The sequence below is a fragment of the Ambystoma mexicanum genome, chromosome 7q (genome assembly GCF_040938575.1).
Source record: "Ambystoma mexicanum isolate Mex_15411 chromosome 7q, UKY_AmexF1_1, whole genome shotgun sequence".
Classification (NCBI taxonomy): Eukaryota; Metazoa; Chordata; class Amphibia; order Caudata; family Ambystomatidae; genus Ambystoma; species Ambystoma mexicanum.
In genome coordinates, this window is record NC_090941.1 from 511,146,396 (window position 1) to 511,168,358 (window position 21,963).

The window sequence follows — 21,963 nt, forward strand, 5'->3', positions numbered from 1 at the left end:
ATGACACACCAGCTGCGCAGCACCATTCTGCCTTTAAGAAATGTTCTTTGGCTTCACATGAAGAAAACAAATGCAGCCATTCTTGGGGTGGCTATGTTCAAGCTCACTCCATATGTGCTTAGCAGACACAGTGTAGCAATTTTTTGGTGTAACTGCTAAAATGCAGTTTTGTGATGCAGAATATTTCTGTTTGGGCTGGTAAATAGACCCCACAAGATGACTTGCACTAGAGGAGGGCTTAGATGTTCACCTGATGTGAGAGACCCAATAACTACCACTGTTAGTATGCAACGTATACTTAGATGTTCCCTGTAAGCCGGCCACCTCCGCAAATAGGTTTTTGTAGTTTGTCACATAGTGTGACGTCAGCAGTGACACATTTTTAGTATAAGAATGTTGTTTTTTCATGAAATGCTTTGAGAGAATTCGAGCGAACGTCTGTTGATGTCCGTTGTCACTCCCTGTTTTAGATAATTGCAAATAAAACAGTACTTTCGTTTGCCAACTTCCTGAGTCAGTTTGATGATTGATGTATGAGTAAGTTCTGCATCCCCATCCATCTCTAAGTATTGCTACTTTGTCTTAAAAGACCCAGGTCTAAGGGTTCAGAACAACTTCCAGTCGTTTGAACAGAGCAGCATAAATAAAAGTACAAATACCGTAGAAAATTCCAAGAGGGTAAGGATAGCAGGGGTACTTTCAGAAAGGGGCTGCAGGAGCTAATTGCTCATAAAACAGGGGGGGAGATTCTGTTCATCTGGAAGGGCTGAAACCACACTTCTGGTCATAGCATTTTGAGGACTCACTGTAGTCCAACATTTGATGTGTAGCCTTTTTCTATTGGATTTTACTCATGAAAGGGACGTTTTTGGTGCAACAGTCGCTGGCTCGAATGTAACGGTCTGCTGTGGGTTCCTTATGAAATTTCAATGCCGTCTTTTACAAGTGGTGGGGTAAACATTGATGCTCATGTGGACTAGTGTGAAAGCAGCATTTACATTTCCAGTTAACATCTGGAAGAAGTTTCACAAGACTTTAAAAGCTGTTGGCACACTCGAGGAAGACAACTGAAGAAAATGGCAGTATTTGAAACAGAGATTTTGAGAGAAAGCTATTAAGGCCTGTGAGCATAGCATGCCATTGAAATCGAATGCTAATCAGGAGCGAGTTCTAGTATAAATGTATGAGGGAAGTTTAGAGCGAGTGAAAGGACTAGACATTCTCGGACTGGCCTATAAGGTAATATGGTAATGCACGAACCAAAAACACAAAATGCTAGTGTGTGCCAGATTTTTGGGTCAAAGTCGGGGACTTTTTTGGCCGTTGTGGGCCAGTTCGATAAGTAACTTTACCATGCGGCTAGTAGTTTTGACCATTATTACTGAATACCTATTCTTTAAAATACACAATTTGCGTCACATTTTATCAACAACCTTCCCCTTGGTTACTTATAAAACAGTCTGTGACAAAAGGAATGACTTACCATTTGCAATTCTGGGCCACTTTTTCATTGGTGCCCAAGACAATCTTATGCCCCAGAACTACACTGGGACTTGATACCAATAGCATGGATAATACCCATATACAGCAAAAATATTTATGCTTTCATTTGTGTGCCTGTCAATTGGTTTGATCCAACATTCTATGTGTATTTGCTGAACAACATGCAAACAAGGGCACACCACTAGTGACCTATTAGTTTAAAAGCATAATAACATGTGTTACTCACTGCTACATACAATTTAAAGGAATGCAGAAGCAGAGCATGTCAATGTTTGTTGTGTGTGCAACCCCTTTGTTAATTAAAACACTTTACAAAACGTCTTGCTACCTGATGCCTCTTTCATGTATTGTGTAATGGTCTTCCTTGGATCGCTTGAGTGCCCCGTCATTCTCATGGTCCTGGTTGTCATCTGAGAAGGGTACTGTGATGAATCTGGACAATCCACCCCTTCTCCCCAGAGGGGATCCACCCCGTCTGAGGCTAGGGAGTTGAGACCCCTCCACCTAACCCTTGCTAGGGGTCTAGGCCAGTTGGACCTCATAGTGAGTGATACATCCTGGGGGAAAGGACAGAGTCCAATGAGGACCTCCTTGGAAGGACTACATTGTCCTCGTACATGGGGCTGAAAACTAGTGAGTTTTCTCACTTTTTTACTACAAGTACTAGCAATCCTTCTTCCTCCCAAATGGCTTCAGCTGCTATCTAAGGGCTGCCATTAAATGAAGGACACACCTTTTCAGACCGTGATGACGTACATGCACAGAATAAGAACTGTGAATGGAGAGAGACTGGTGAAGCCATGCGCACCTCCTACGCAGGGAGGAGAATCCACGGTATGCAGAGGCTAGCCTCTGGAAACACATCCTGGGGTTCTATGTCATTTCATAAACAGATTTATTTTCGATGGGTTTTTTATAAATATTTTTTATTGTAAAAACTCATTCAATTTTTATTTTTTTATTTTTGGGGGTTCACCCCAAACCCCCATCTCCAATTGTTTTTCTCTATCCCTGATCTCCACACCCCTCATATGCACTTCCACCACCCCTATATTTTTCTGAGTTATTTGGTTGAAAAATAACCATTAAATAACCCATCGATAACCTGGAGGGGCACAGCTGTGCTCAGCCGCAGGGCCAGTAGTGGTGTAGCGTGATCCAGGACCACTAGCTGGAGGCTACGGAGTGGGTACGCTGATCAAGCAGGGGTCTCCAAGCACGAAGGGAACTTGGACGGGAAGCAACCTGTCCTTTCTGGTGACATGATCACTAAAACACAGTGGTGGGCCAGGCGCCCAGCAACTAATGCTGAAACCAGAAATAAGCAAAGAGCCCAAGACTCTGAGCTCCACTCAGCGAGTGCCGGTCCAAGCGGGACTAGCATGAAGAGAGAGGGGAACACTCCTGCCGTAAGGACACCAGCAAAGGTAACACGCTATGGGGTCAGAAACTACCGTAACAATTCCTGGTTTGAGACACTGGGAAACTGAAACAAGCACAAGACCTAGGTAACCTGGAATGAGAGAAGTGACCATGAAAGTGAAAGTCTGAAAGCATGGAATTGGCTTTTGGACCCATGCAGTGCTTAATTTGGTAAAAATAGAATGACAGAACCCACTTTCCTTCAAGTATGTTTGTGACAGATCGGGGTGGGCAGCTCCCCGCCACTGTTTCAGCCACCTATAGCTGTTCCCCACAGTGTCAACATATTTCGGGTTAAAGCTAAGGCTCACACAGGCTCATTGGGGTTGATGGATGCACTGACTATGGCATAAATGTGATTTACAAGTACCAATCAACATAACACAAAATAACATAACATACTAGTTGTGTCTTGAAATTATAGACATGTTTAAGTGCTTCTTTAAAGACATACAATCATCGTTTAATGGGGTTCTTTAGTTGGCAAGTGGAACATATTGACTATCTAGCCACAGAAAATAGAGCCAAGATGCTTTCCTCCTATGGTAAATGTACTCTAGCATTGCCCTTGTATTGGGGATTCTTGCTCACCTCGTGTTGTCAACCCACCTTGCTGTAGCAGTACTTCCAGTTATTGCAGTAGCAGAGCTGCACCAATGTCATGCAGACTGACTGAAGCAGTGTGTGGGAATGACCACCATGGGCACCCAGCATTGTCACCTTCCAACTCATTGTTATTCATGAACATGGATAACTAGCACTGCCAAGGCAGTTTAAGTCCTCAGGTTCATGAATTACAATGAGCCAGACCAGGGTGCAGAGATGTGTGGCCAGTGCACTGTTGTGTTGCTTGTGATGTAGCTACTAATGACTGACAGACTGATAAAATAATAAAGTTGCCAAAACACCACATCATAATCAAACTGAGTCTGAGATAATAAGTGCTGGGGCTCATAAATAAGTGTCAGGGCTCAGCCCTAGCAAACCCCCTAGAAATGAAGCACTTGCTGCATGTAAAGAGAGTGAAATAAACACATGTAATTTCTATGAAGGCTGTGGAAGCTGTGTTCAGTGTCAGAAAGTGAGAGATGTATATTGACACAAGTCACAAGAAACAAGTCAAAGAAATATGTGTGATTTGTATCCAGGCTAGGGAAGCCAACACATGTGTCAAAGTACTTGAATTGAGAGGTAACAAACCCACCACAGAGCCACAGGGCTTTAGGGAGTCCCACTGTCACAGGAGGTCGGATAGAAGAGAATACCTGCAAAAGTAATCCTGGAAGGGTTTTTACTACTGGTAAAAGCTACATTTATACTGGAGGAAGTTAGCCACTGGTAAACCATGAATGAGATAAAGGAGGAGGAGTTGTCTGTTGTTCCACAAAGCAAGAACTGTATAAAAATACTTATATTTCAAATTGATGAACTATATCCATGGACTGGATATCGTGTAAGGGTATCCAAACTGGACTTAGAAACTGACAAAAGTACTCCAAGAGCCTGGCCACGCAGATGAACATCCTGAGGCTGTTCTGCAAGCCTCTTTTTCTTTTTAGATAGGTTTTCCCAAAGTGTTAGGGCAGTTAGGAACATATGAATTTGGACCTCAAACTCTTAATTTTGAACTACTACAGGCACCCTTAGTTTTTGTTTCAGAAGGCAGGGAATTTCCCTCATATTGATGGGCCCAGTTAGGCATTTTCTTTTTACTTTGAAGAAACACGTATATGCCATGACCCACTGTTGTCCGAGTCATCCTCCTGGTTCATCACATATGGTGTCAGAGTGGGATGTCAGCCAGTTGATATAAACTGGAGACCCCCCCCCCCCGATTTACCAAATTGGTAGAGAAAGCCAAATCCCCCATCCTGGGCAATCCCCAATCTATCGGGTTAATTTTGCATAGCGTAGACAGGTAACATGTCTTTACATCGAAAATGATATATATCGAATGAATGTTTTACCGAAAATTATATACCGAAAACACATTTACCGAATTCCTATTAACAAAGTGAAAGCAGTTTAAATACCTAAGCATGTTTACCGAAAAACCCCAATATCGATATGCATTGAGAAGTCTGAGAAACCACCCCAATGAGGATGAATGTTTTCAAACACTAGAAATGGTAAATGCGAACGTTCTGAGCGAATTCACTACAGTGCCTTGGCTAATGATTTAGCCAGAGGAGATTCAATTCCCAAAACAGAATAAAGCGAATGCAATACTCGGGTACATTTAAAACAGTAGACCGCAGTAAAAGATCAATATTTAAAACATTACAGTACACATTAAATAAATTGACATGATTCTAAAATAATGTTTCGCTCTGTAAAACAGTATTGCTTTTAACATAAACTGTTAGGGCAATGAATATACACTTACCACTGCAAACTCGAAATCTCAATTAACGCAGGATTACACATGGAAATCCGAGAAAGTGCAATCCGTCCAGTTGAAAGAAAAAACCCAAAAATCCAAGAACAGAAAAAATGCCAGAAAGTACTGAAAAAGTAATAAAAAACCATACCAGATCCAGCACGCACTCTGGGAAAACCATTGAAAAACCATACAAAAATCCAAGTGTCGTTCCATGAAATCTGCAAACAAGCTGCAAAATCCATCCAAAAAAGGGGCAAAAAATCAAAGGAAAATGAACCAAAAACCCAAAATAAACAGCCAAAAAAACCCCAAGAAAAGCAGGAACTCAAGAGAAACGCTTCATTGACTAAGCCGGTAGAAATCTGAAATGCCCGCAATGGATCATATGCATCCAAAAGAAAAATTAACGAACGGCACCAAGTAGACGAAAAAGATATTGCAACGAAAGAAACATTTATTTATTGAATAAACTAAAATGATCATATATTATTAATACATTTTCTTACAAAATGTTAGTATAGTAATAGGTTTTCGAGATAAATTATTGCAATATATAAAACATTCAATATATAAGTATTTCAATAAATAATTTTTAAGGAAAGAGGTTTTCAAAATTAATTCATTCCAAATAAAGACTGTATACTCGCAGAATCCATTTTCATACAACTGAATGAAAGGGGTTTGAGGCCCACTGGTCTGTGTCTTTCCCCTCCACCTGGGACATATATTACACTTGCTACAAAATCCAGTTTAGCCTAGTGATATGCCCTAGAGGCTGTTGCTGGAGTAATAGATCCAGATTATAGGGGGTAGGTAAAGGTGATCATCCACAACCATGGGACCACAGCATATCTAGCCGCAGAGGGGAAAGCCATAGCAGAGGGAATCCTTGAGAAAGCCCTCAATCTGGTTCTCCAGGAAGTAGAGACCTTATTCAAGACCTAGAGAGGTTAAAGGGGGTTTAGTGAGGCCAATCTCATTAGAGAGAGACACCTGAAGTGAGAGAGGCCAAATATATTGTCCCTTCATCCAATATTACAAATTGCACAAAGGAATGATCCTGACCTAACAGTCTCCTTTGGAAGGGTAACCACTGAAGAAAAGGGGCATAGTCAAGCCAGTCCTTTTTCTATCTTAGAAAAGGCCTACAGTATAGAGAATACATGGGGAAGGGTGGTCTTCACTGGACACAACTGGGGATCCCTTGCAGTCATAGGGGGGAAGTGCGGGCGATGGCTCACTCCCATCTCATGGCAGTCCACTAAATAGGGAAATGTGGGGATGGGCCCCTAATCACCTTAACCAAAGGCAGGCCCACCACTTAAGAAGCAAGTGCATGTTTGTACATAAAGCAAGTGTATTGTACGATCATACACGGAAGGGCAAGATGACGCTCTAGAGTCAAGCTAACCAGAGTCTCTCCAAACCACAATAGTTGACACATTATATACAATTATGCAATAGTTAAAACACTTCCGTATTTTCTATTACAATCCACCCCCAACATGTGATTGGACAAGACCTATACAAAATAAATCAAATCTTTCTCCAATTCTCCCATTCTCATTGGTTGCAGTTATCTTAACTACCATTTTCAGCTCATGTGTACAATATACCCCTTTTTAGGATGTGTCTGTGGTGGGTCATGACATTATCACACAGTTACACATTCACTTACAAACATAATTTTTTACAAGTCATAGTTGGCCTGAGACCTCCTAACCCTAAATGTAATTGCACATGGTATACACAAAAACTTCAAACAACATGAGGAGAAGAAGAATAAACCGGTTCCGTAAGAACTAACGATAACCATCTCACTCGACTTTACTGGCATCTCCAGAACATTCTAATCTATACCACTACCATTTCAGCACACATGGCACATCCTGAGAAAACAATCAAAACCCATGAGTATCGGTGACTCTGGCTTCAAGCGTCAGTTCAGCCCATGTTTATTGTCAGTCAAAAGCAAATGCTGAATCCCTCTGCAAGGTCCTATGCACTTAAAAAAGATTACATCTGCCTTCTGCAAAACTACCAGGCCATAAATATCACGGCCAGTTTGGTAACTGACCATCTGCTAAGGGCGTAGTTACTCATTACCTCCCCTCTGGCCTCTGAAACCCTGCAAAACCAGTTGCTCCCTGATGCTCAGAATTCACTTTGCGAGTTAAATCAATGTATAAGGAAAGCACACTAGATTTAGATGTATATATTCCCTGTGTATGTATATCAGTGTGCATGTATGTTCAATAACTACCTTCTCTTCTTTACAGTGGGTTCTTCATGACAAGTCCCCTTCCTCGCATGCACATTATGAAACTCCTTGTCGCCCTCCGTTTAGGCACTTCGTAGCACACCATATGTGGATTGTGTTATATTTCATTTGCAATTTTGGCATTTATCCTGCTATGCACGTGCAATTCTAATATGCACCAAAAAGAGGTCAGGGCACCTCTCTGCAAGAAATAACACAGCACGATACCCGTTCTGAGGGAATGTACCCACTCAGAGTCTACAGCCACATGTTTTAGCTCACTGTACCTTTCACAAAGGAGGAATATCCATTTGCATATCAGTCTTTGTCCCGCCCACTTGAGCATTCCAGCACTGAAATGCTATGTCAATCCTCCTTTCAACAGGAGTACCAACAGCAACCCCAAACACGTGTTTCGGCATAGTCGGGTCTCATCAGTGAGGTGGAGCTGTGCCTCTCTGAGCACTATGAGCGAGGGGTCCACATCTGGATAACCCTAGATAACTTAGTGTGACCAACCTCAAGTTCCTTTTACATACAAAAAGAGGTCAGCCACATGTTTTAGCTCACTGTATCTTCCACAAACAAGGAATGTCCATTTGCATATCAGTTTTTGTCCCGCCCACTTGAGCAGCCCAGCACCAAAATGCTATGGCAATCCTCATTTGAACAAGAGTACCAGATGGGAAGCAACCTGTCCTTTCTGGTGGTGCGACCACTAAAACTCAGTGGTGGGCTGGGTGCCGAGAAACAGATGCTGAAAGCAGAAACAAGCAATAAGCCTCGGACTCCAAGCTCCATGTTAAGTGTGCCAGTCTAAACAGGACGAGCATGAACAGGGAGTCGAGCACTCCCTCTGCGAGGGTGCCAGCGTAGCCAGCACACTGTGGGGTCAAAAATTGAGAGTGTTGCAAATATCGCTTCTCAAGGCTGGAGAAGTCACCATGAGAGAGAAAGCCTGAAAGTATGCAGCAGGCGTGTTGCCCCGCTGTAAAGAGTGTTAAAGAAACAGTAAAGAGAGTTAAAGAAACACAAGAACTACCTATGAAGGCTGAGGAAGCTGTTGTCAGTATCAGAAAGTGAGGGATGTATATGAACTGTGCGTCTTGTGGACCATCGAATCAAAGGAATATCTGTGATTTGTATCCAGACTGAGGAAACCAGCACATGTATCAAAGTACTTGAATTGAGAGGAAACAGACCCACCACAAAGCCACAGAACTCTGGGGGATCCCATTGCCACATGAGGTGGGATAAAGGAGAATACCTGCAAAATTAATCCAGGAGGGTTTTTTAATATTACGGAAAACTAAATTGATTATGGAGGAAGATTAGCCAATGGTAAACCATGAATGAGACAAAGCAAGAGGAATTGTCTTTTGTTCCCCAGACAGTGGGAAAGCAAGAACTGTATAGAAATACTCATATTTTAAACTGATGAACTATACCCAAGTACGGGACATCGTGTAGGGGTATCCTAACTGAACTTTGAGACTGAGAGAATTGCTTCATGGGCCAGGCAGAAGAACATGCCAAGATTGTTCTGCAAGACTCTTTTTCTTTTTTCTAAAGTGATAAGGCCCGTTAAGAATTTAGGAATTTGTACTTTGGACTCTTTATTTTGGACTACTGCAAGCACCCTTTTTGTTTTAGAAGGCAGGGAATTTCCCTCACAGTGATAGGGAGAATTAGGCATGTTCCTTTTATTTTGAAGAAACACGTATATACCATGAACCATTGTTGTCTCAGTCCTACTTCTGGTTCGTCATTGTAAATTCTGGTTGGTTGCAATAGTCTGCAAAATGCTATACAAGAATATTTTTTTGCACACATTTTTTACGGAATACTGCAGATCTGTACCACCGCCATGAAGGCATATCCTTTTTCAACAACTCCAAATCACTTTCAATAGTGGTTTTCCCACATATTTACAGCAAGCTTTTACTGTTCGCCAAATAGATTCTGCAGATAATATTAGCAGTAAAAGCCATGATTGTATATGGTTGCACTGTTCTTGACAAAGATAACCATTGAGTTGAATTTTACATTGAAGGAAATGTACATGTTCAGCGCACAGTGTCTGGTCTGACTGTTAAATAAATGTGTGTTTTAAATTCTTTTGTTTCATGCTGTTAAACAAATTATGGTATGTTTGGCTTTTCTACCAAGACTTCTTTTAGGATTTTATGATGAGTATATCCTTCATAAATTATTTAATTATATATTTATTTGTGTTGCCTTTTATTATTTATTTATTTATTTATTATTTGTCTGCACTTTCCACTTCTCGCCCCTCCATGCACTTTTCCCCTTTCCCTGTGCCATGCACTTGCACATTCTCAATGTGACTGGGCCTAATAAGATAATTGTTTTGTTCTCCCTTGTTCCCCTCTCTTGCCTTGTCGCGCTCTGAAACTCTTGTGTACGAGCGCAATACAAATAAAATATCAATATTAATATCATGATATTGTGATGAATTTCCTTGTGTTTTTATGTTTTGTGTCAATTTTTCTGGTGGGTATACAAAACTAAATTGTGTATTTTTACACTGAGTTGAAGAGTTACAAAGTACTGCATCGCAGGCTAAACATTTATTTATCTTTATTGTGATTTGTTTTTAAAATAAAACCTTACACAAATCAATATAAACAAGAAAAAGAGAATCAATTAGAAATTAATACGTCTTAAAACAAGTGAATCCAAAATGTAAGGTTACTGTGCAGGCAACAACTAGATGTATCAATGTTTCATATACTTACCCCATCCCTACATAGTGTACAAGTTCTTGTCTCTTTTTCTATGCCTAGCCTAGCACCCAGACACTCTAACGTAGGCACCTGATCAAAGAATCGCATTAAGCTGCCCCATGCCATGTTACATGGAAAAGGTTTTAGATATTTTGGCATTTCTTCTCATTTACTAAAGAATTTAGAATATTCCGAATACATAGCATATGTGTTTAGAAGCTCTATGGTGAGCCTCCAATCATGTTCATATAATTTTCTCTTTTTTTGGATCAGATTGGCCGACAATTCCCAGGCATCAGAACCTATTTCTTGAAGCAACTTTAATTGATATTTTGCAAAATGTGCTAAAGATGCCACTGATTTCGCATTCATTGCCTGGTTTAGATCACAAAAAAGGTAATTATTTGGATTGCTAAAGAGTCTAGAAAACAGTATCATTTCTTCCATTGCCCTTGTGTTTGGAGTGATGTCATACCTAATTTGTGTCTTATAACACAATTAGCAATTGATGATTTGAGAGCCAGAACTTTCATCCAAACTAATCCCTCTAATGAGCTAAGAATGGGACCTATATCAAAAAGGGCGATATGTAGACCACATGTTCGGGCCAATACCATTTTCATTGTATAATATTTTACAACTGGAAGGAGGGAGAATTTACATAACCACATAAGTAATTGTTTCATTTGAGCAATCATCGGCTTCAACTTTTCTCTCAGGGACTGTTCAATGGATTTGCTGGAGGGAGAATTAGACATTTTGAAACCTAGGGGAAGAAGAGTTTGCCTAACATGGTGTTTTCAATGGACCAGTGTGTAATTTTGTGAACAATCCTACTGAAGAAAATTAAGATTTTTGATTTCATTCCATTGACTCATACATCATTTAGATTTGCATAATTAGCAAAAACATCTAATTTCCTGCATGCCAAGCACAAAAACAATAAATAATCAGCAAAGGCAAGCCAATGGAAGGGGTTAGAACCTAGTTTCACTGGAAAAATGTTTAAACCATCACAAGGAGTGTCTATATCAACGATATATAGATGAAAAAGAACCGGAGACAGGATGCAGCCTTGTCTGATATCTATGTACTTATTGATTGCTTGCGAAAGCATTCCTTCTTTGTTTAGTCTCACCTTGCTTGAGGTATTCTCATAGAGCAACATATTTAGCTTAAGCAAACCCTCAGGAATACTTCTTTGTTTAAAATTTGACCACAGCCTCTCCCGATTAAACTTCCATACTTGCTATTTATATATTTCTGGCACAAATTGCTTGAGACAGTGCCTGAAGATGTGCCAAAACAATGCCATTTAATGAGGTACCCAAACTTCGGCGAAACCCTATTTGAAAATTTTGAATGAGGTCAAGTTCATTAAACCAGAAAGCAAGCTCTTTCACAAAAAGAGCTGCAAATACCTTGCTAGCAGCATCTAGTATCGCTATAGGTCTGTAGTTAGCCGGATTACTTCTATGGCCTTTTTTTTATAACACTGTTTATTGAATTTATACAACAAAACAACATGAACATAAGCATTTGAATGAAAATTATAACAGTAATGATAATTATATCGCAGAGATGCCATAAATCAGGAATCACATCCCTAACTAGGATAGCCTTAAATAATGTCTCCAGGACATCCAACCACACTACTGAGTTGAATTTCATGGTGTTTGGTGCCACATGATCGGTCCCCCATGCTTTAGAGGATTTCATTCTTGAAATGGCAGTCAAAGGGCCTCATTATGAGTTTAGAGGTAGCCATGGTGTTATTAGCACCATGGCTGCCTCCAAACCGGGCTCCATTACCGGGTTCCTGCAATGGGGATTTACCGGGTTATTCCGACATAGGAGGACCCGGTAATTCCTCCTTGCGGGAACCATTCCCCATGGGGAGGGAGGTAATAACGGGCAGATAACAACTAGCCCGTTATTACCTCTCTTTGGTTTTACCAGACGTCTGATCCGGGTCCCGCAAAGGGAACCTCGTAATCGGCGCTCCCGTAATGAAGGGGGCCGGTCCCATACAGCCCTCCTTCATTGCGGGAGCGCCAGGGTCGTAATGAGGCCCAATATGTCTTCTTTGGAAAAACTACTCTCCCAATCGGGAAGGTTACATCTCAACACTTGATCCAACTGCCCATGATCCTCTATCGGGGCATAGATTCCTCTAAAACATGACACCCATCCTTATTTATAAAAGGAATTTGTGTCTCTGCATACATCTGTAGAAATAGTATGACTTTTGATTTCCCAAAAGGAAGAGACATTTTATCCATTTAAATGATAAAGGATTTTTGACCATCCTTGATATTCAATAAATGTCTCAACTCTTTGCAACAATTTTCTATAATTCAGACTTTTTTTTCTTAACAAGCTTAGAGAATTCCATCTCGTGAGTAAATATTCTGTCAAGACATTGCATATTAGCCCTTTTTTCCTTTTTAGCTTCACGATCAAAGGATTATATGCATGTGTTTTTCCCTTAGAAACAAAACAGGCCCCTTTCCCCGATATCTTCACCAAACATGAGTACAGTATTTCATTGAAATTGTCCCCTTTAAACAATTGATCCTGCCTTGCAAATGGAAAGGTGGCAATGCATTCTTGAAGTTGCCTTGTGAGCTTCTTCAGAAATGGAATTTCAAGGACTCCATGACCCCTATTACAAGATGCCAATGCTGATAATACAATAAAATCAAAGCCATTGAAGGACCCGGAACGTTCCCAAATAAGATGGTAAGAAGGATTGTTTTTCTGAATGTACCCCTGCTGGGCTGTTAGAGGAAATTTGTGCCACCAGGTGTTAGATCCCCCAGGTAGCTTACCGTGCAGCACCACATCCCTTTATCAGACCTGTAAATTAACATGACATGGGGAAAAGTACCACACTTACTTAGAAGCCAGTTTCAATTGCCTGACCCAGCCATCATTGGAAAAGAAATACTATTGATTTGTAGCATAAAGCAGTCACGTGTTGTTTCAAGAAAGTTTGGAAACCATCCTGAAACCCCCCCTAAAATGATAAGCTCAGCGGTGTCTATCCTTTTCAAATTCAGGCAGTGATGCATTTTTTTTTTCAGAATATCTGCTTCTGAGCACATAAAGATAATAATAATACATTAAACAATCAATGGCTTCTATTATATTGGGGCAATTATTTGTAATGGCATTCATTTGTGTTGTGCATTTGGGGAAGTTAAGATACTTTTTCATTTGCCACACCATCACGCTCAGTATCTGAGGAAGGACCAATGAGAATGTTGGCTGGGTCATGGTAGTGCCCAGTACCACTGTGCCTCAGAATGAGCCAGTGGCAGAGAAATATACAATGGAAAAGCTTTCTCAGAAGAGGAATTGCAGTGCAGATAGTACATTTGGCCTCATTTTCATCTTACAATGTGTGCAAAAAGTAAACAATTCTTTCTCTGTCAAGCCTGTAAAGGTGAATTCCCTCAGCCTCCAACATTTTATTTTCGTTATATGCAAATATTCAACCATGTTAGAAAATCACAAAATGTTGTGCAATGTGCTAATGAAAAAAGACAAGGACACCTCACTCGCCCATACATCCAATACATCCAAGACAACAACAATCAAACATAATGAAAAACACTATGCATAAATGTGAATATATATTTTGGTTGTTAGGGGATGTGGCTACATATGGATCATATATGAGTTACAGAGTTAATTGGGTAAAAGATATTTGATGGCTCCTCCTGAGACTATCCCAATATTGATAACAGTAAAAATACATCACTTCTAAGAAAACAAATTGGCTGGCATAATACATGGTGGGCGGCATGACACTAAGGGATTCGCTTGGTTGGTGTCTTGCTAACCAACCTTGGACATTTTGCAGGAATGTCATTTCACCACAATACCTGGCCTGGGGTAGCAGAAGTGACATCACACAAACCTTGACCTCTGATGACATCACAGGAAGTGGTGTCATTTAACCATGCCCCTATCTGACATCACGGGAAGCGATGGCACACATTTCAACCCTTATGTTTTCTGAAAAACACAGGGAACCCCCCACTCTGAATGAGGGTATTAATATAACAATTAATCACAGAAAGTCAACCAGAGGATACAATTTGAAAGTAGGTACCAGGGGATTTTATTAAACCTGATACAATTTAAATATATTACTCAAATCATGATTTTAATCTGCACTTAATGGCAACAATTTACATCTATGTAGTAATAAAATACATCCTATTCAATTGTACAATCATTCATCCACAAGCAAACATCAACCATCCCACTATTCATACAAAACTCCAAAGGATGCAAAATATATTTATAAAATCTATAAAAACCATGACATATGAATCATATGCCATTAAGTGCAGATTTGAGTCATATATTTAAATTGTATCAGGTTTAATAAAGTCCCTTGATACCTACTTTCAAATTGTATCCTCTGGCTGACTTTCTGTGATCAATTAACACATTTCAACCCTTGACAAAACAGGAAGTGGCAGCACATAGCATTGTTCCTCAGTACACTAAAAAAAATATGGTTATACAATATCACTGCAATATGATATACATTTCATACAAGAATGGATCACCATATCTAGCATTAAGATCAGTGATTAAAGACCCATATTTTCAAATTACTGTAAATGTAAGCATACGTCCAACACAACAACCTGGACTATTGTACATCACTCTGGCTAAACTGTAAACAGACAGAGCGTCTCAAAGAGGTCTAAACCCAAAAGCGCAGATATCAGTGCTTGACAAGTGTCTGGCCTCAGACTGAAAACAGCAACTGACCAACACAAGTCCAGCCAGAAGACAATCAGAGGCTGTTGCACTTCGTGCTTTTACACTTGGACAATACGGCATGGATTTTCTTGTCAATAGTGCACTTTTAACCATTGCACAGCAGCCCACTCCCGCCAGTCACCCAGAGTCTAAATATCCCCCAACCATTTTCATAACAGGTACCCCACCATCCACTGTGAATCACTAAGGGCATTCCGTCAGCAGCTTTAAATGTCTGGCACCGAGATGCTTTTTGTGCATTGATTTTGGTCATCAGAAGGTATGCATCTTCCACTCAAACTGAGCCCTAGACTACTTATTGGTTAAGGAGCGCTGCATTTGGCAAACTCTGACCTAAAGGGGTATACAGTCATGCCTATGACCAATAAGACATTCAATATTTCCAGAAGCACCTTGAGTCGCTGTTATGTGACATGCTGGCGCTGTACAATGCAAATAAACTGTAAACAAATCAATCCCCTGCTGTTCCCGAAATTGCATGCATTCACATTTACGGATTGTAGAGGGACACTGGCATAATATGCACATTTGAACAGCCAGGTTAGTACCTCTTACAGGGTGACAGAGGTGGGCATGGGTCAGTCGCATATTTAGTTTCAGTGTTTTACCTGTGACTGACACAGCCCCAGCCCCATTTAAGTCAATCATGGTCTCACTCTGCATTTAAAATCACATTTTCTGAACTTTGTTTTTTAGTTTTTTAGAGGAAACCATTCTAATGATACACCAGCGTGCTGGATGTTTTAAGACACGTTTATGTCCGTTCTGAAAATAAATCCACGCTCCTAGACAGGCAAGTTATAAGAAACAATTGGGCCTCATTACAAGGGTGGCGCTCTCGTAATCAAGGGTGCCGGTACGGGACCGGCACCCTTCATTACGGGAGCACCGATTACGAGGTTCCCTTTGCGGGACCCAGACCAGACGTCTTGTAAAACCAGACGTCTTTTCCGGGTCCCGCGAGGGGAAGAGGGAGGTAATAACGGGCCATTCGTAATGTGCCCGTTATTGCCTCCCTCCCCATTCCCATTGAGTCCTATGGGGGCTCAAATTGGAATGGGGAATGGTTCCTTCAAGGAGGAATTACTGGGTCCCCCAATGTTGGAATGACCCAGTTATTCCTCATTGAAGGAACCCGGTAATGGAGCCCAGTTTGGAGGCAGCCATGGTGCTAATAGCACCATGGCTGCCTCCAAACTCGTAATGAGGCCCAATAGGTTTAAGATGTCAGCCCATGCAGTGAGAAAACACAGACTAATTATCAATTTGCAAACCCTCCAACCGTTGACCTCTTTCTAGTCTCCTTACAAGCGCATTTTTTTTGCATCTGGCAGAGTGAATTGTCAGCTGAGGAAGGACACAGAGGGGCTCATTACGGGTATGGAGGCAGCCATGCCCGTAAGGGCATGGCTGCCTCCATACCGGGTTCCAGTACCGGGTTCTGTGAATGAGGAATTACCGGGTCATTCCGACCTTGGAGGACCCGGTAATTCCTCATGCATAAAACCATTCCCCATTCCCATTTGAGCCCCCATAGGGCTCAATGGGAATGGGGAGGGAGCTAATAATGGACCCATTAATAACGGGCTCGTTATTAGATCCTTGGTCCCCTCGCGGGACCCGGAAAGGACGTCTGGTTTTACCTGACGTTTGTTCCGGGTCCCGCTAGGGGGCCTCCTAATCAGGCATCCCGTAATGAACGGTGCCTGTCCCGTACTGGCACCCTTCATTACGGGAGCGCAAGCCTCGCAATGAGGCCCAGAGCCTTACTATAACGGACTGGACCCAGTCCTTAAGTGCAAGTGGCAGTTTCAATCACTACAGATGTTAATGTAAGAATGGCTGCTACATGCTCTCGTTCCTCATAGGTAATCCCAGGGCGTTCCTGTCTGTCACCAGCATGCGCACTTCAATTCATGGCACAACCCTTGTTTTCTTGGGCCTCAAGAAGGCTATGATGCTCTCTGTTTGGAATGTCCTTGGCAGCCTGTGCTAATAGCCCGCTGCAAACGGCCTCATGGGTCCTTTGCATTAAGGTATACAATGGGCCTTCATTAACCCTCCTGCCCCCACTGTATAAGCAGATGTAGACGACACGCAGGCAGCTTTCTGAATACTAAAGCACGAGCAACCCATGACATGGCTGGCATCAATTAATTTGGATTAAGAAAAGGTACCTCAGAATGAGGTGCTTTCTGTACATCGTATGTGTGGATTGGCACGCGCACGCTCGCCATGTTTCCCAGCTTGCAATAGTTCTGAGTTTACCATGTATGCATGTTATCCATTCCTACCGTATGGTTTGAGGCTTGTTTACACCAATAAAAGAAGGCATCATTTTGAGCTTCCTTGCAACAGTAAAGCCATTGGCAGATTAATTCTATCTAAATTGTAGGAAGCAAAAGTATACCTGCTGCAATCCTGTTTTACGTGCTCAGTTACGGCAGCACAGAGAGGAAAGTAGTTTAGCAGCTGCTTTCTTGTCCCTTTTGTAAAAGTCGTTTTCTGATTTAAGGAAAAATGTAAGGACATTTCAGTTTCCTACATTGTTAACCTAGCTCCATCGAAAGAGGAAGGGCCCGTCATTAAGGTAATGATTACATGATAGTTAAAAGTTAATTAAAACCAGATTTACTGGGCCTCATTACGACCCAGGCGGTAAGTTACCGCCTGGGTCGTACCTTTACCACAATGGCGTAAACTACGTTTACGCCATGGTGGTTGTGGACTAACCGCCCCATTCCGAGGTTGGCGGGGCGGTAAGTCCCCAATCCCCATTTACCCTTCCCCATTCCCATTTTTGCCCCATAGGGCATAATGGGAGTGGGGAAAGCGTTAATTACGCCACCATAAATTACGGTGGCGTAATTAACAACAAGGTCCCTTAGCGCCATGGATTTTAACACCTGCTAAAAGCAGGTGTTAAATCCTCCATGGCGCTAAGGGACCTCGGAATCAGGCGGTAAGGGTCGGCGCTGTTTACGCTGCCGTAAACCCCTTACCGCCTGGGTCGTAATGAGGCCCACTGACTGGGTGCAGCTGGCTCAGGCAGGGCTTGCCTTCTCATGCAGCATATGCATGCATCCAGGTGCAAGGCATGCAGAAGGCAGCCCCGCCTGACTCCCACAGCCTAACCCTGATGTTGCTGTGTCTGCCACCCTTGAGGAATGGGGGTGGGTAGGGCTGGCCCGTAGGGCTGGCCCACTACGCCACTGCACACAGTCCGCATTCTGCGGCCCAGCAAAACACAGAGCTTTGTTTTATTTTTAAAGAAAAAACTTTTTTTTTCTTATTTTTTTTTTAGTGGTAACAAGGGTGACTACAGGGGTAGCGGCTGCGACCCCTAGAAACCCCCAAATGACATCCCTGACATGACATTTTGACAGTTTATCAGGATATGCACCAGACAGGTAGTAAGGGGAGAGCGGTCCATGAAATGTCTTCTGTCATTAAATAAAATACCATCCCTCATTCCTTAGACCATGAGATCGGACAATCTCTATGCTCTTGACCTTGGGCCTGTGTGTGCTTTTAGGGAGTACCAAAGGTGTCCTACCTTCTGCTGGAACCTGATGAATAGCCGTTGTTTGCCAATTACAGGTCACAAGCTAGATGAAGTGGAATTTCTGCTATTTATTGAGATTTCAGCTATTAAAAATGTGTGTGCCGTGTTTTCTGTTGCCTCTAGGGACCCTCTTGAGTTATTCTCCATGGGGTCCTTTTGGCTCACTGTGCCACTGCCTAGAGCTAACAAAGGTTGGTTGTGCTCTTATAAGCTTAAATTAATTGGGGAGTATCCCACCTATGTCCTAGAAATCACTATTTCATTTCTGTTATTCACCGTTCCCATCCACCCTATCTCCTTCTGACATTGGTATTAAATCCCAACTACTGGCTGAGCTCTGCACAGGTCTGGGGTCTTTCAGTTTTAGGACTACTTCCACCTTCTTCTCCTGGGGACAGAGACCCTCAGGAGTTATTTCATGGCCTAAGAATTTGACACGGGTCCTGCACCACTATGCCTTTTGGAAGGACAGTTTTGCTCCGGCAAACCTCAACTGGGTCAGAACATAACAGATTACTGCTATGTGTTCCTCCACAGTTTATCAGGACATCATCCACATAGGCCAGGTTACCCCTTTCACCCAAGTCGGGCATGGCCTTGTGTAGGAAGATGTTGAATTTGTTGCCGGAGTTTATGTATCTGATGGGAGTCCGGGTCCACGTGTACTGCTGCCCCCCCAAAGGTAAAAGCCAGCTTGTATTGGTCCTCCCTACCGACGTGCGCGGTCCAGTACCCATTTGTCAGGTCAATGGCAGTGTATACCTTTGACCCCTGGATCTGGGCCAGCCCAAGGTCAATGTAGGGGAGAGGCCATCGGGACATGTGGACCTATTTATTTAGCTCCCTAAGGTCTGCACAGAGTCTCCATTGGCCATTTGGTTTTAAAATCCCCAGCAACGTATTATTAAAGTTGCTGTGGACTGGACAAATTATCCCAAGGTTTTTGATTCTTTCTGTCAGGGACTCCATGGATACGAGAGGCAAGCGATATTGCTTCAAAAACACAGGAGTCATTCCAGGGTCCGTGAAAATTGTTGCAACTGCAGTCGTACAAGTCCACAGCAAAGATATCTTGAACATCTAAGAACACCTGGTTCAACTTTTGCTTTTGCTCCGGAGAGTCACAGGCATCAGCTAGGTTGACCCGCTCTTCAACCATTTTCCTGAAGCCTTTAAAGACATCCGGTTTTGCTATCTCAACGGCCTCCTCCAGCTCGGTGGAGAGGTCTCTGGTTAGAGTATTGACCTGGACAGAGGGTTTCAGGTTGGAGAGGCAGTCATTGTGGACCTGGAATATCACCTCATCCTGGCTGATGTCAAAGTCACCTCTTCCTCCCCATAAGGGCAGCAAGAGTACACCAGGAAATCCCCCCCCCCCGCTGGGCAAAGATCCTGTCTGGTGGTATGTCATTGTCACTGTCATTGTCAAAACAGTCATTGGGGATTGGTCCTATCAGTTAATTTCCTAGATCCATGGAAAAATTTCGGTCATCAACCGCCATTCCAATAATGGTGCCTGCGCCCAGAGTGATACACCTGAGGTCGCTGTTATCCATCAATATTGGAATGGTGTTGTGTTCTACATTCACTAATGGTGTTGGGTTTAACCCCAACCCCTGCTGTTGGAGATGGGCATTGAGGTGTACATATGCGTTAGGATTTTGCAGTTTCTGTCCTCTTTTAATTTTTAATTCATGTGGGAATAGTCGTGTCCGTCCTGGGATGGTGACCTCCTCTCCAATTTCAACTTCAACTGCATATGGTAGCAATTGAGCTGACCGAAATGCTTTTTCTGAATCATTAAAGCCCATGGGATTGCCCCCTATTCGGGACCACGCCTTGTCATTTATCAGGTCCAAATTAATGGCAAACTGATTTCGAATGTCACTGCCTAAATAGAATGCAGCAGGGACATCTTGCATGACCCAACAATTATGTTCTATCCTTTTGTTACCTATAGAAATTTTGAGCATACACCTGCGAGGCAGGAGATGTTTGGAATTGGGAGTTTCCAGGCTCATTTCCCACTCACTGGTCAATTTAAATGTGGGAATGACTGGATTTTTTGGAGCTGTCTGATCATGGCTTCGCTGATGAAGCTCTTTCCGTTGTTCACGCACACTCTGGCAAGGACAGACTCCTTCCCCTCATTTAACTGAATAGGGAGGAACAACTGAATTTTCTGAATGTCATCTAAACTTTGAGCTGGTTTCTCATCACTTTTGACTATAGAATTGGGATTTTCAGATTATGAATCAGTATAAAATTTCGAAGTATTTCCTTCCAGTGTGGAATGCCACTTAAAACTGGAAGGAAGGTTGATTTTCAGTAATGGAGAGGAGTTCCCATCGCCAGTTTGTTGCCCTACAGCAATTACTGTCACGTCAGGTATTTGATTGTTCTGGAAATTAAACTCAATATGATCAGCTTTGTGTTCAACCATGTGGCATCTGCCATTTAAACTAACATGGTTGACACTCTGGGCTATTAGTCTGAGTCCTGAGTACCTTGTTCACACAGTCTTTTAGGGGAGACAACCTGTGGATGATTTAATTTCCTAGTAGACAGGGTGTTCCCTCTAAAGTCACGACTATGACCGGGTGTTTCACCTTGTGTAGTCCAATTTTTATTTCCAAATCTGCAGTCCACTCAACAGGAATTTCATTCGCGTTGAAGTTCTAGAGTTGTCCACAAGAGAGGTGAGAGGGATCTGGTGTCTCTCCCCCCTTCCTGAATTTACCTGCTCAAAGGCCCTTTTTGACAGAAGAGTGGCTCGGGATCCAGTGTCCACCAGTGCTGAAATTGCACATTGCCCTTGCACGTGAACGGGGGCATAAAATCTCCCCCCCTTCTCCTCAAGAGGGCAATGAGTATTTCAGGCAAGCTGGGTGGTCCATTTCTTTATTTTGGACTCTGACACAGTGGCATTTTGGACTATTTTCTGTGTCAGAGTCTGGGGAGCTATAACAAAAATGTGACATCCTGAAATAGATGGGGATTTTGGAAACCCCTGTTTCCCTAATTCTGTGCTACACCCTTTCACCTGGCGGCAGTCTCGAGGACCAGTTTTTGGGCAGGATCCCTCCTTTACTATTCTACTCTCAGAATGGCAATTCTGGGGTTCAGGTATGGGTGACTGTGAATCAGTCCCCACACCCACCCAGTCTTCATTCGGATCTCTCGGGACCCATTTTTCTTTGTCAGGAATTCCCCCGTCCCTGAAGGAGAAGATTGTTTCCCCAGAATCCTCTAAGGATTCTTCCCCTTCAAATTGGAG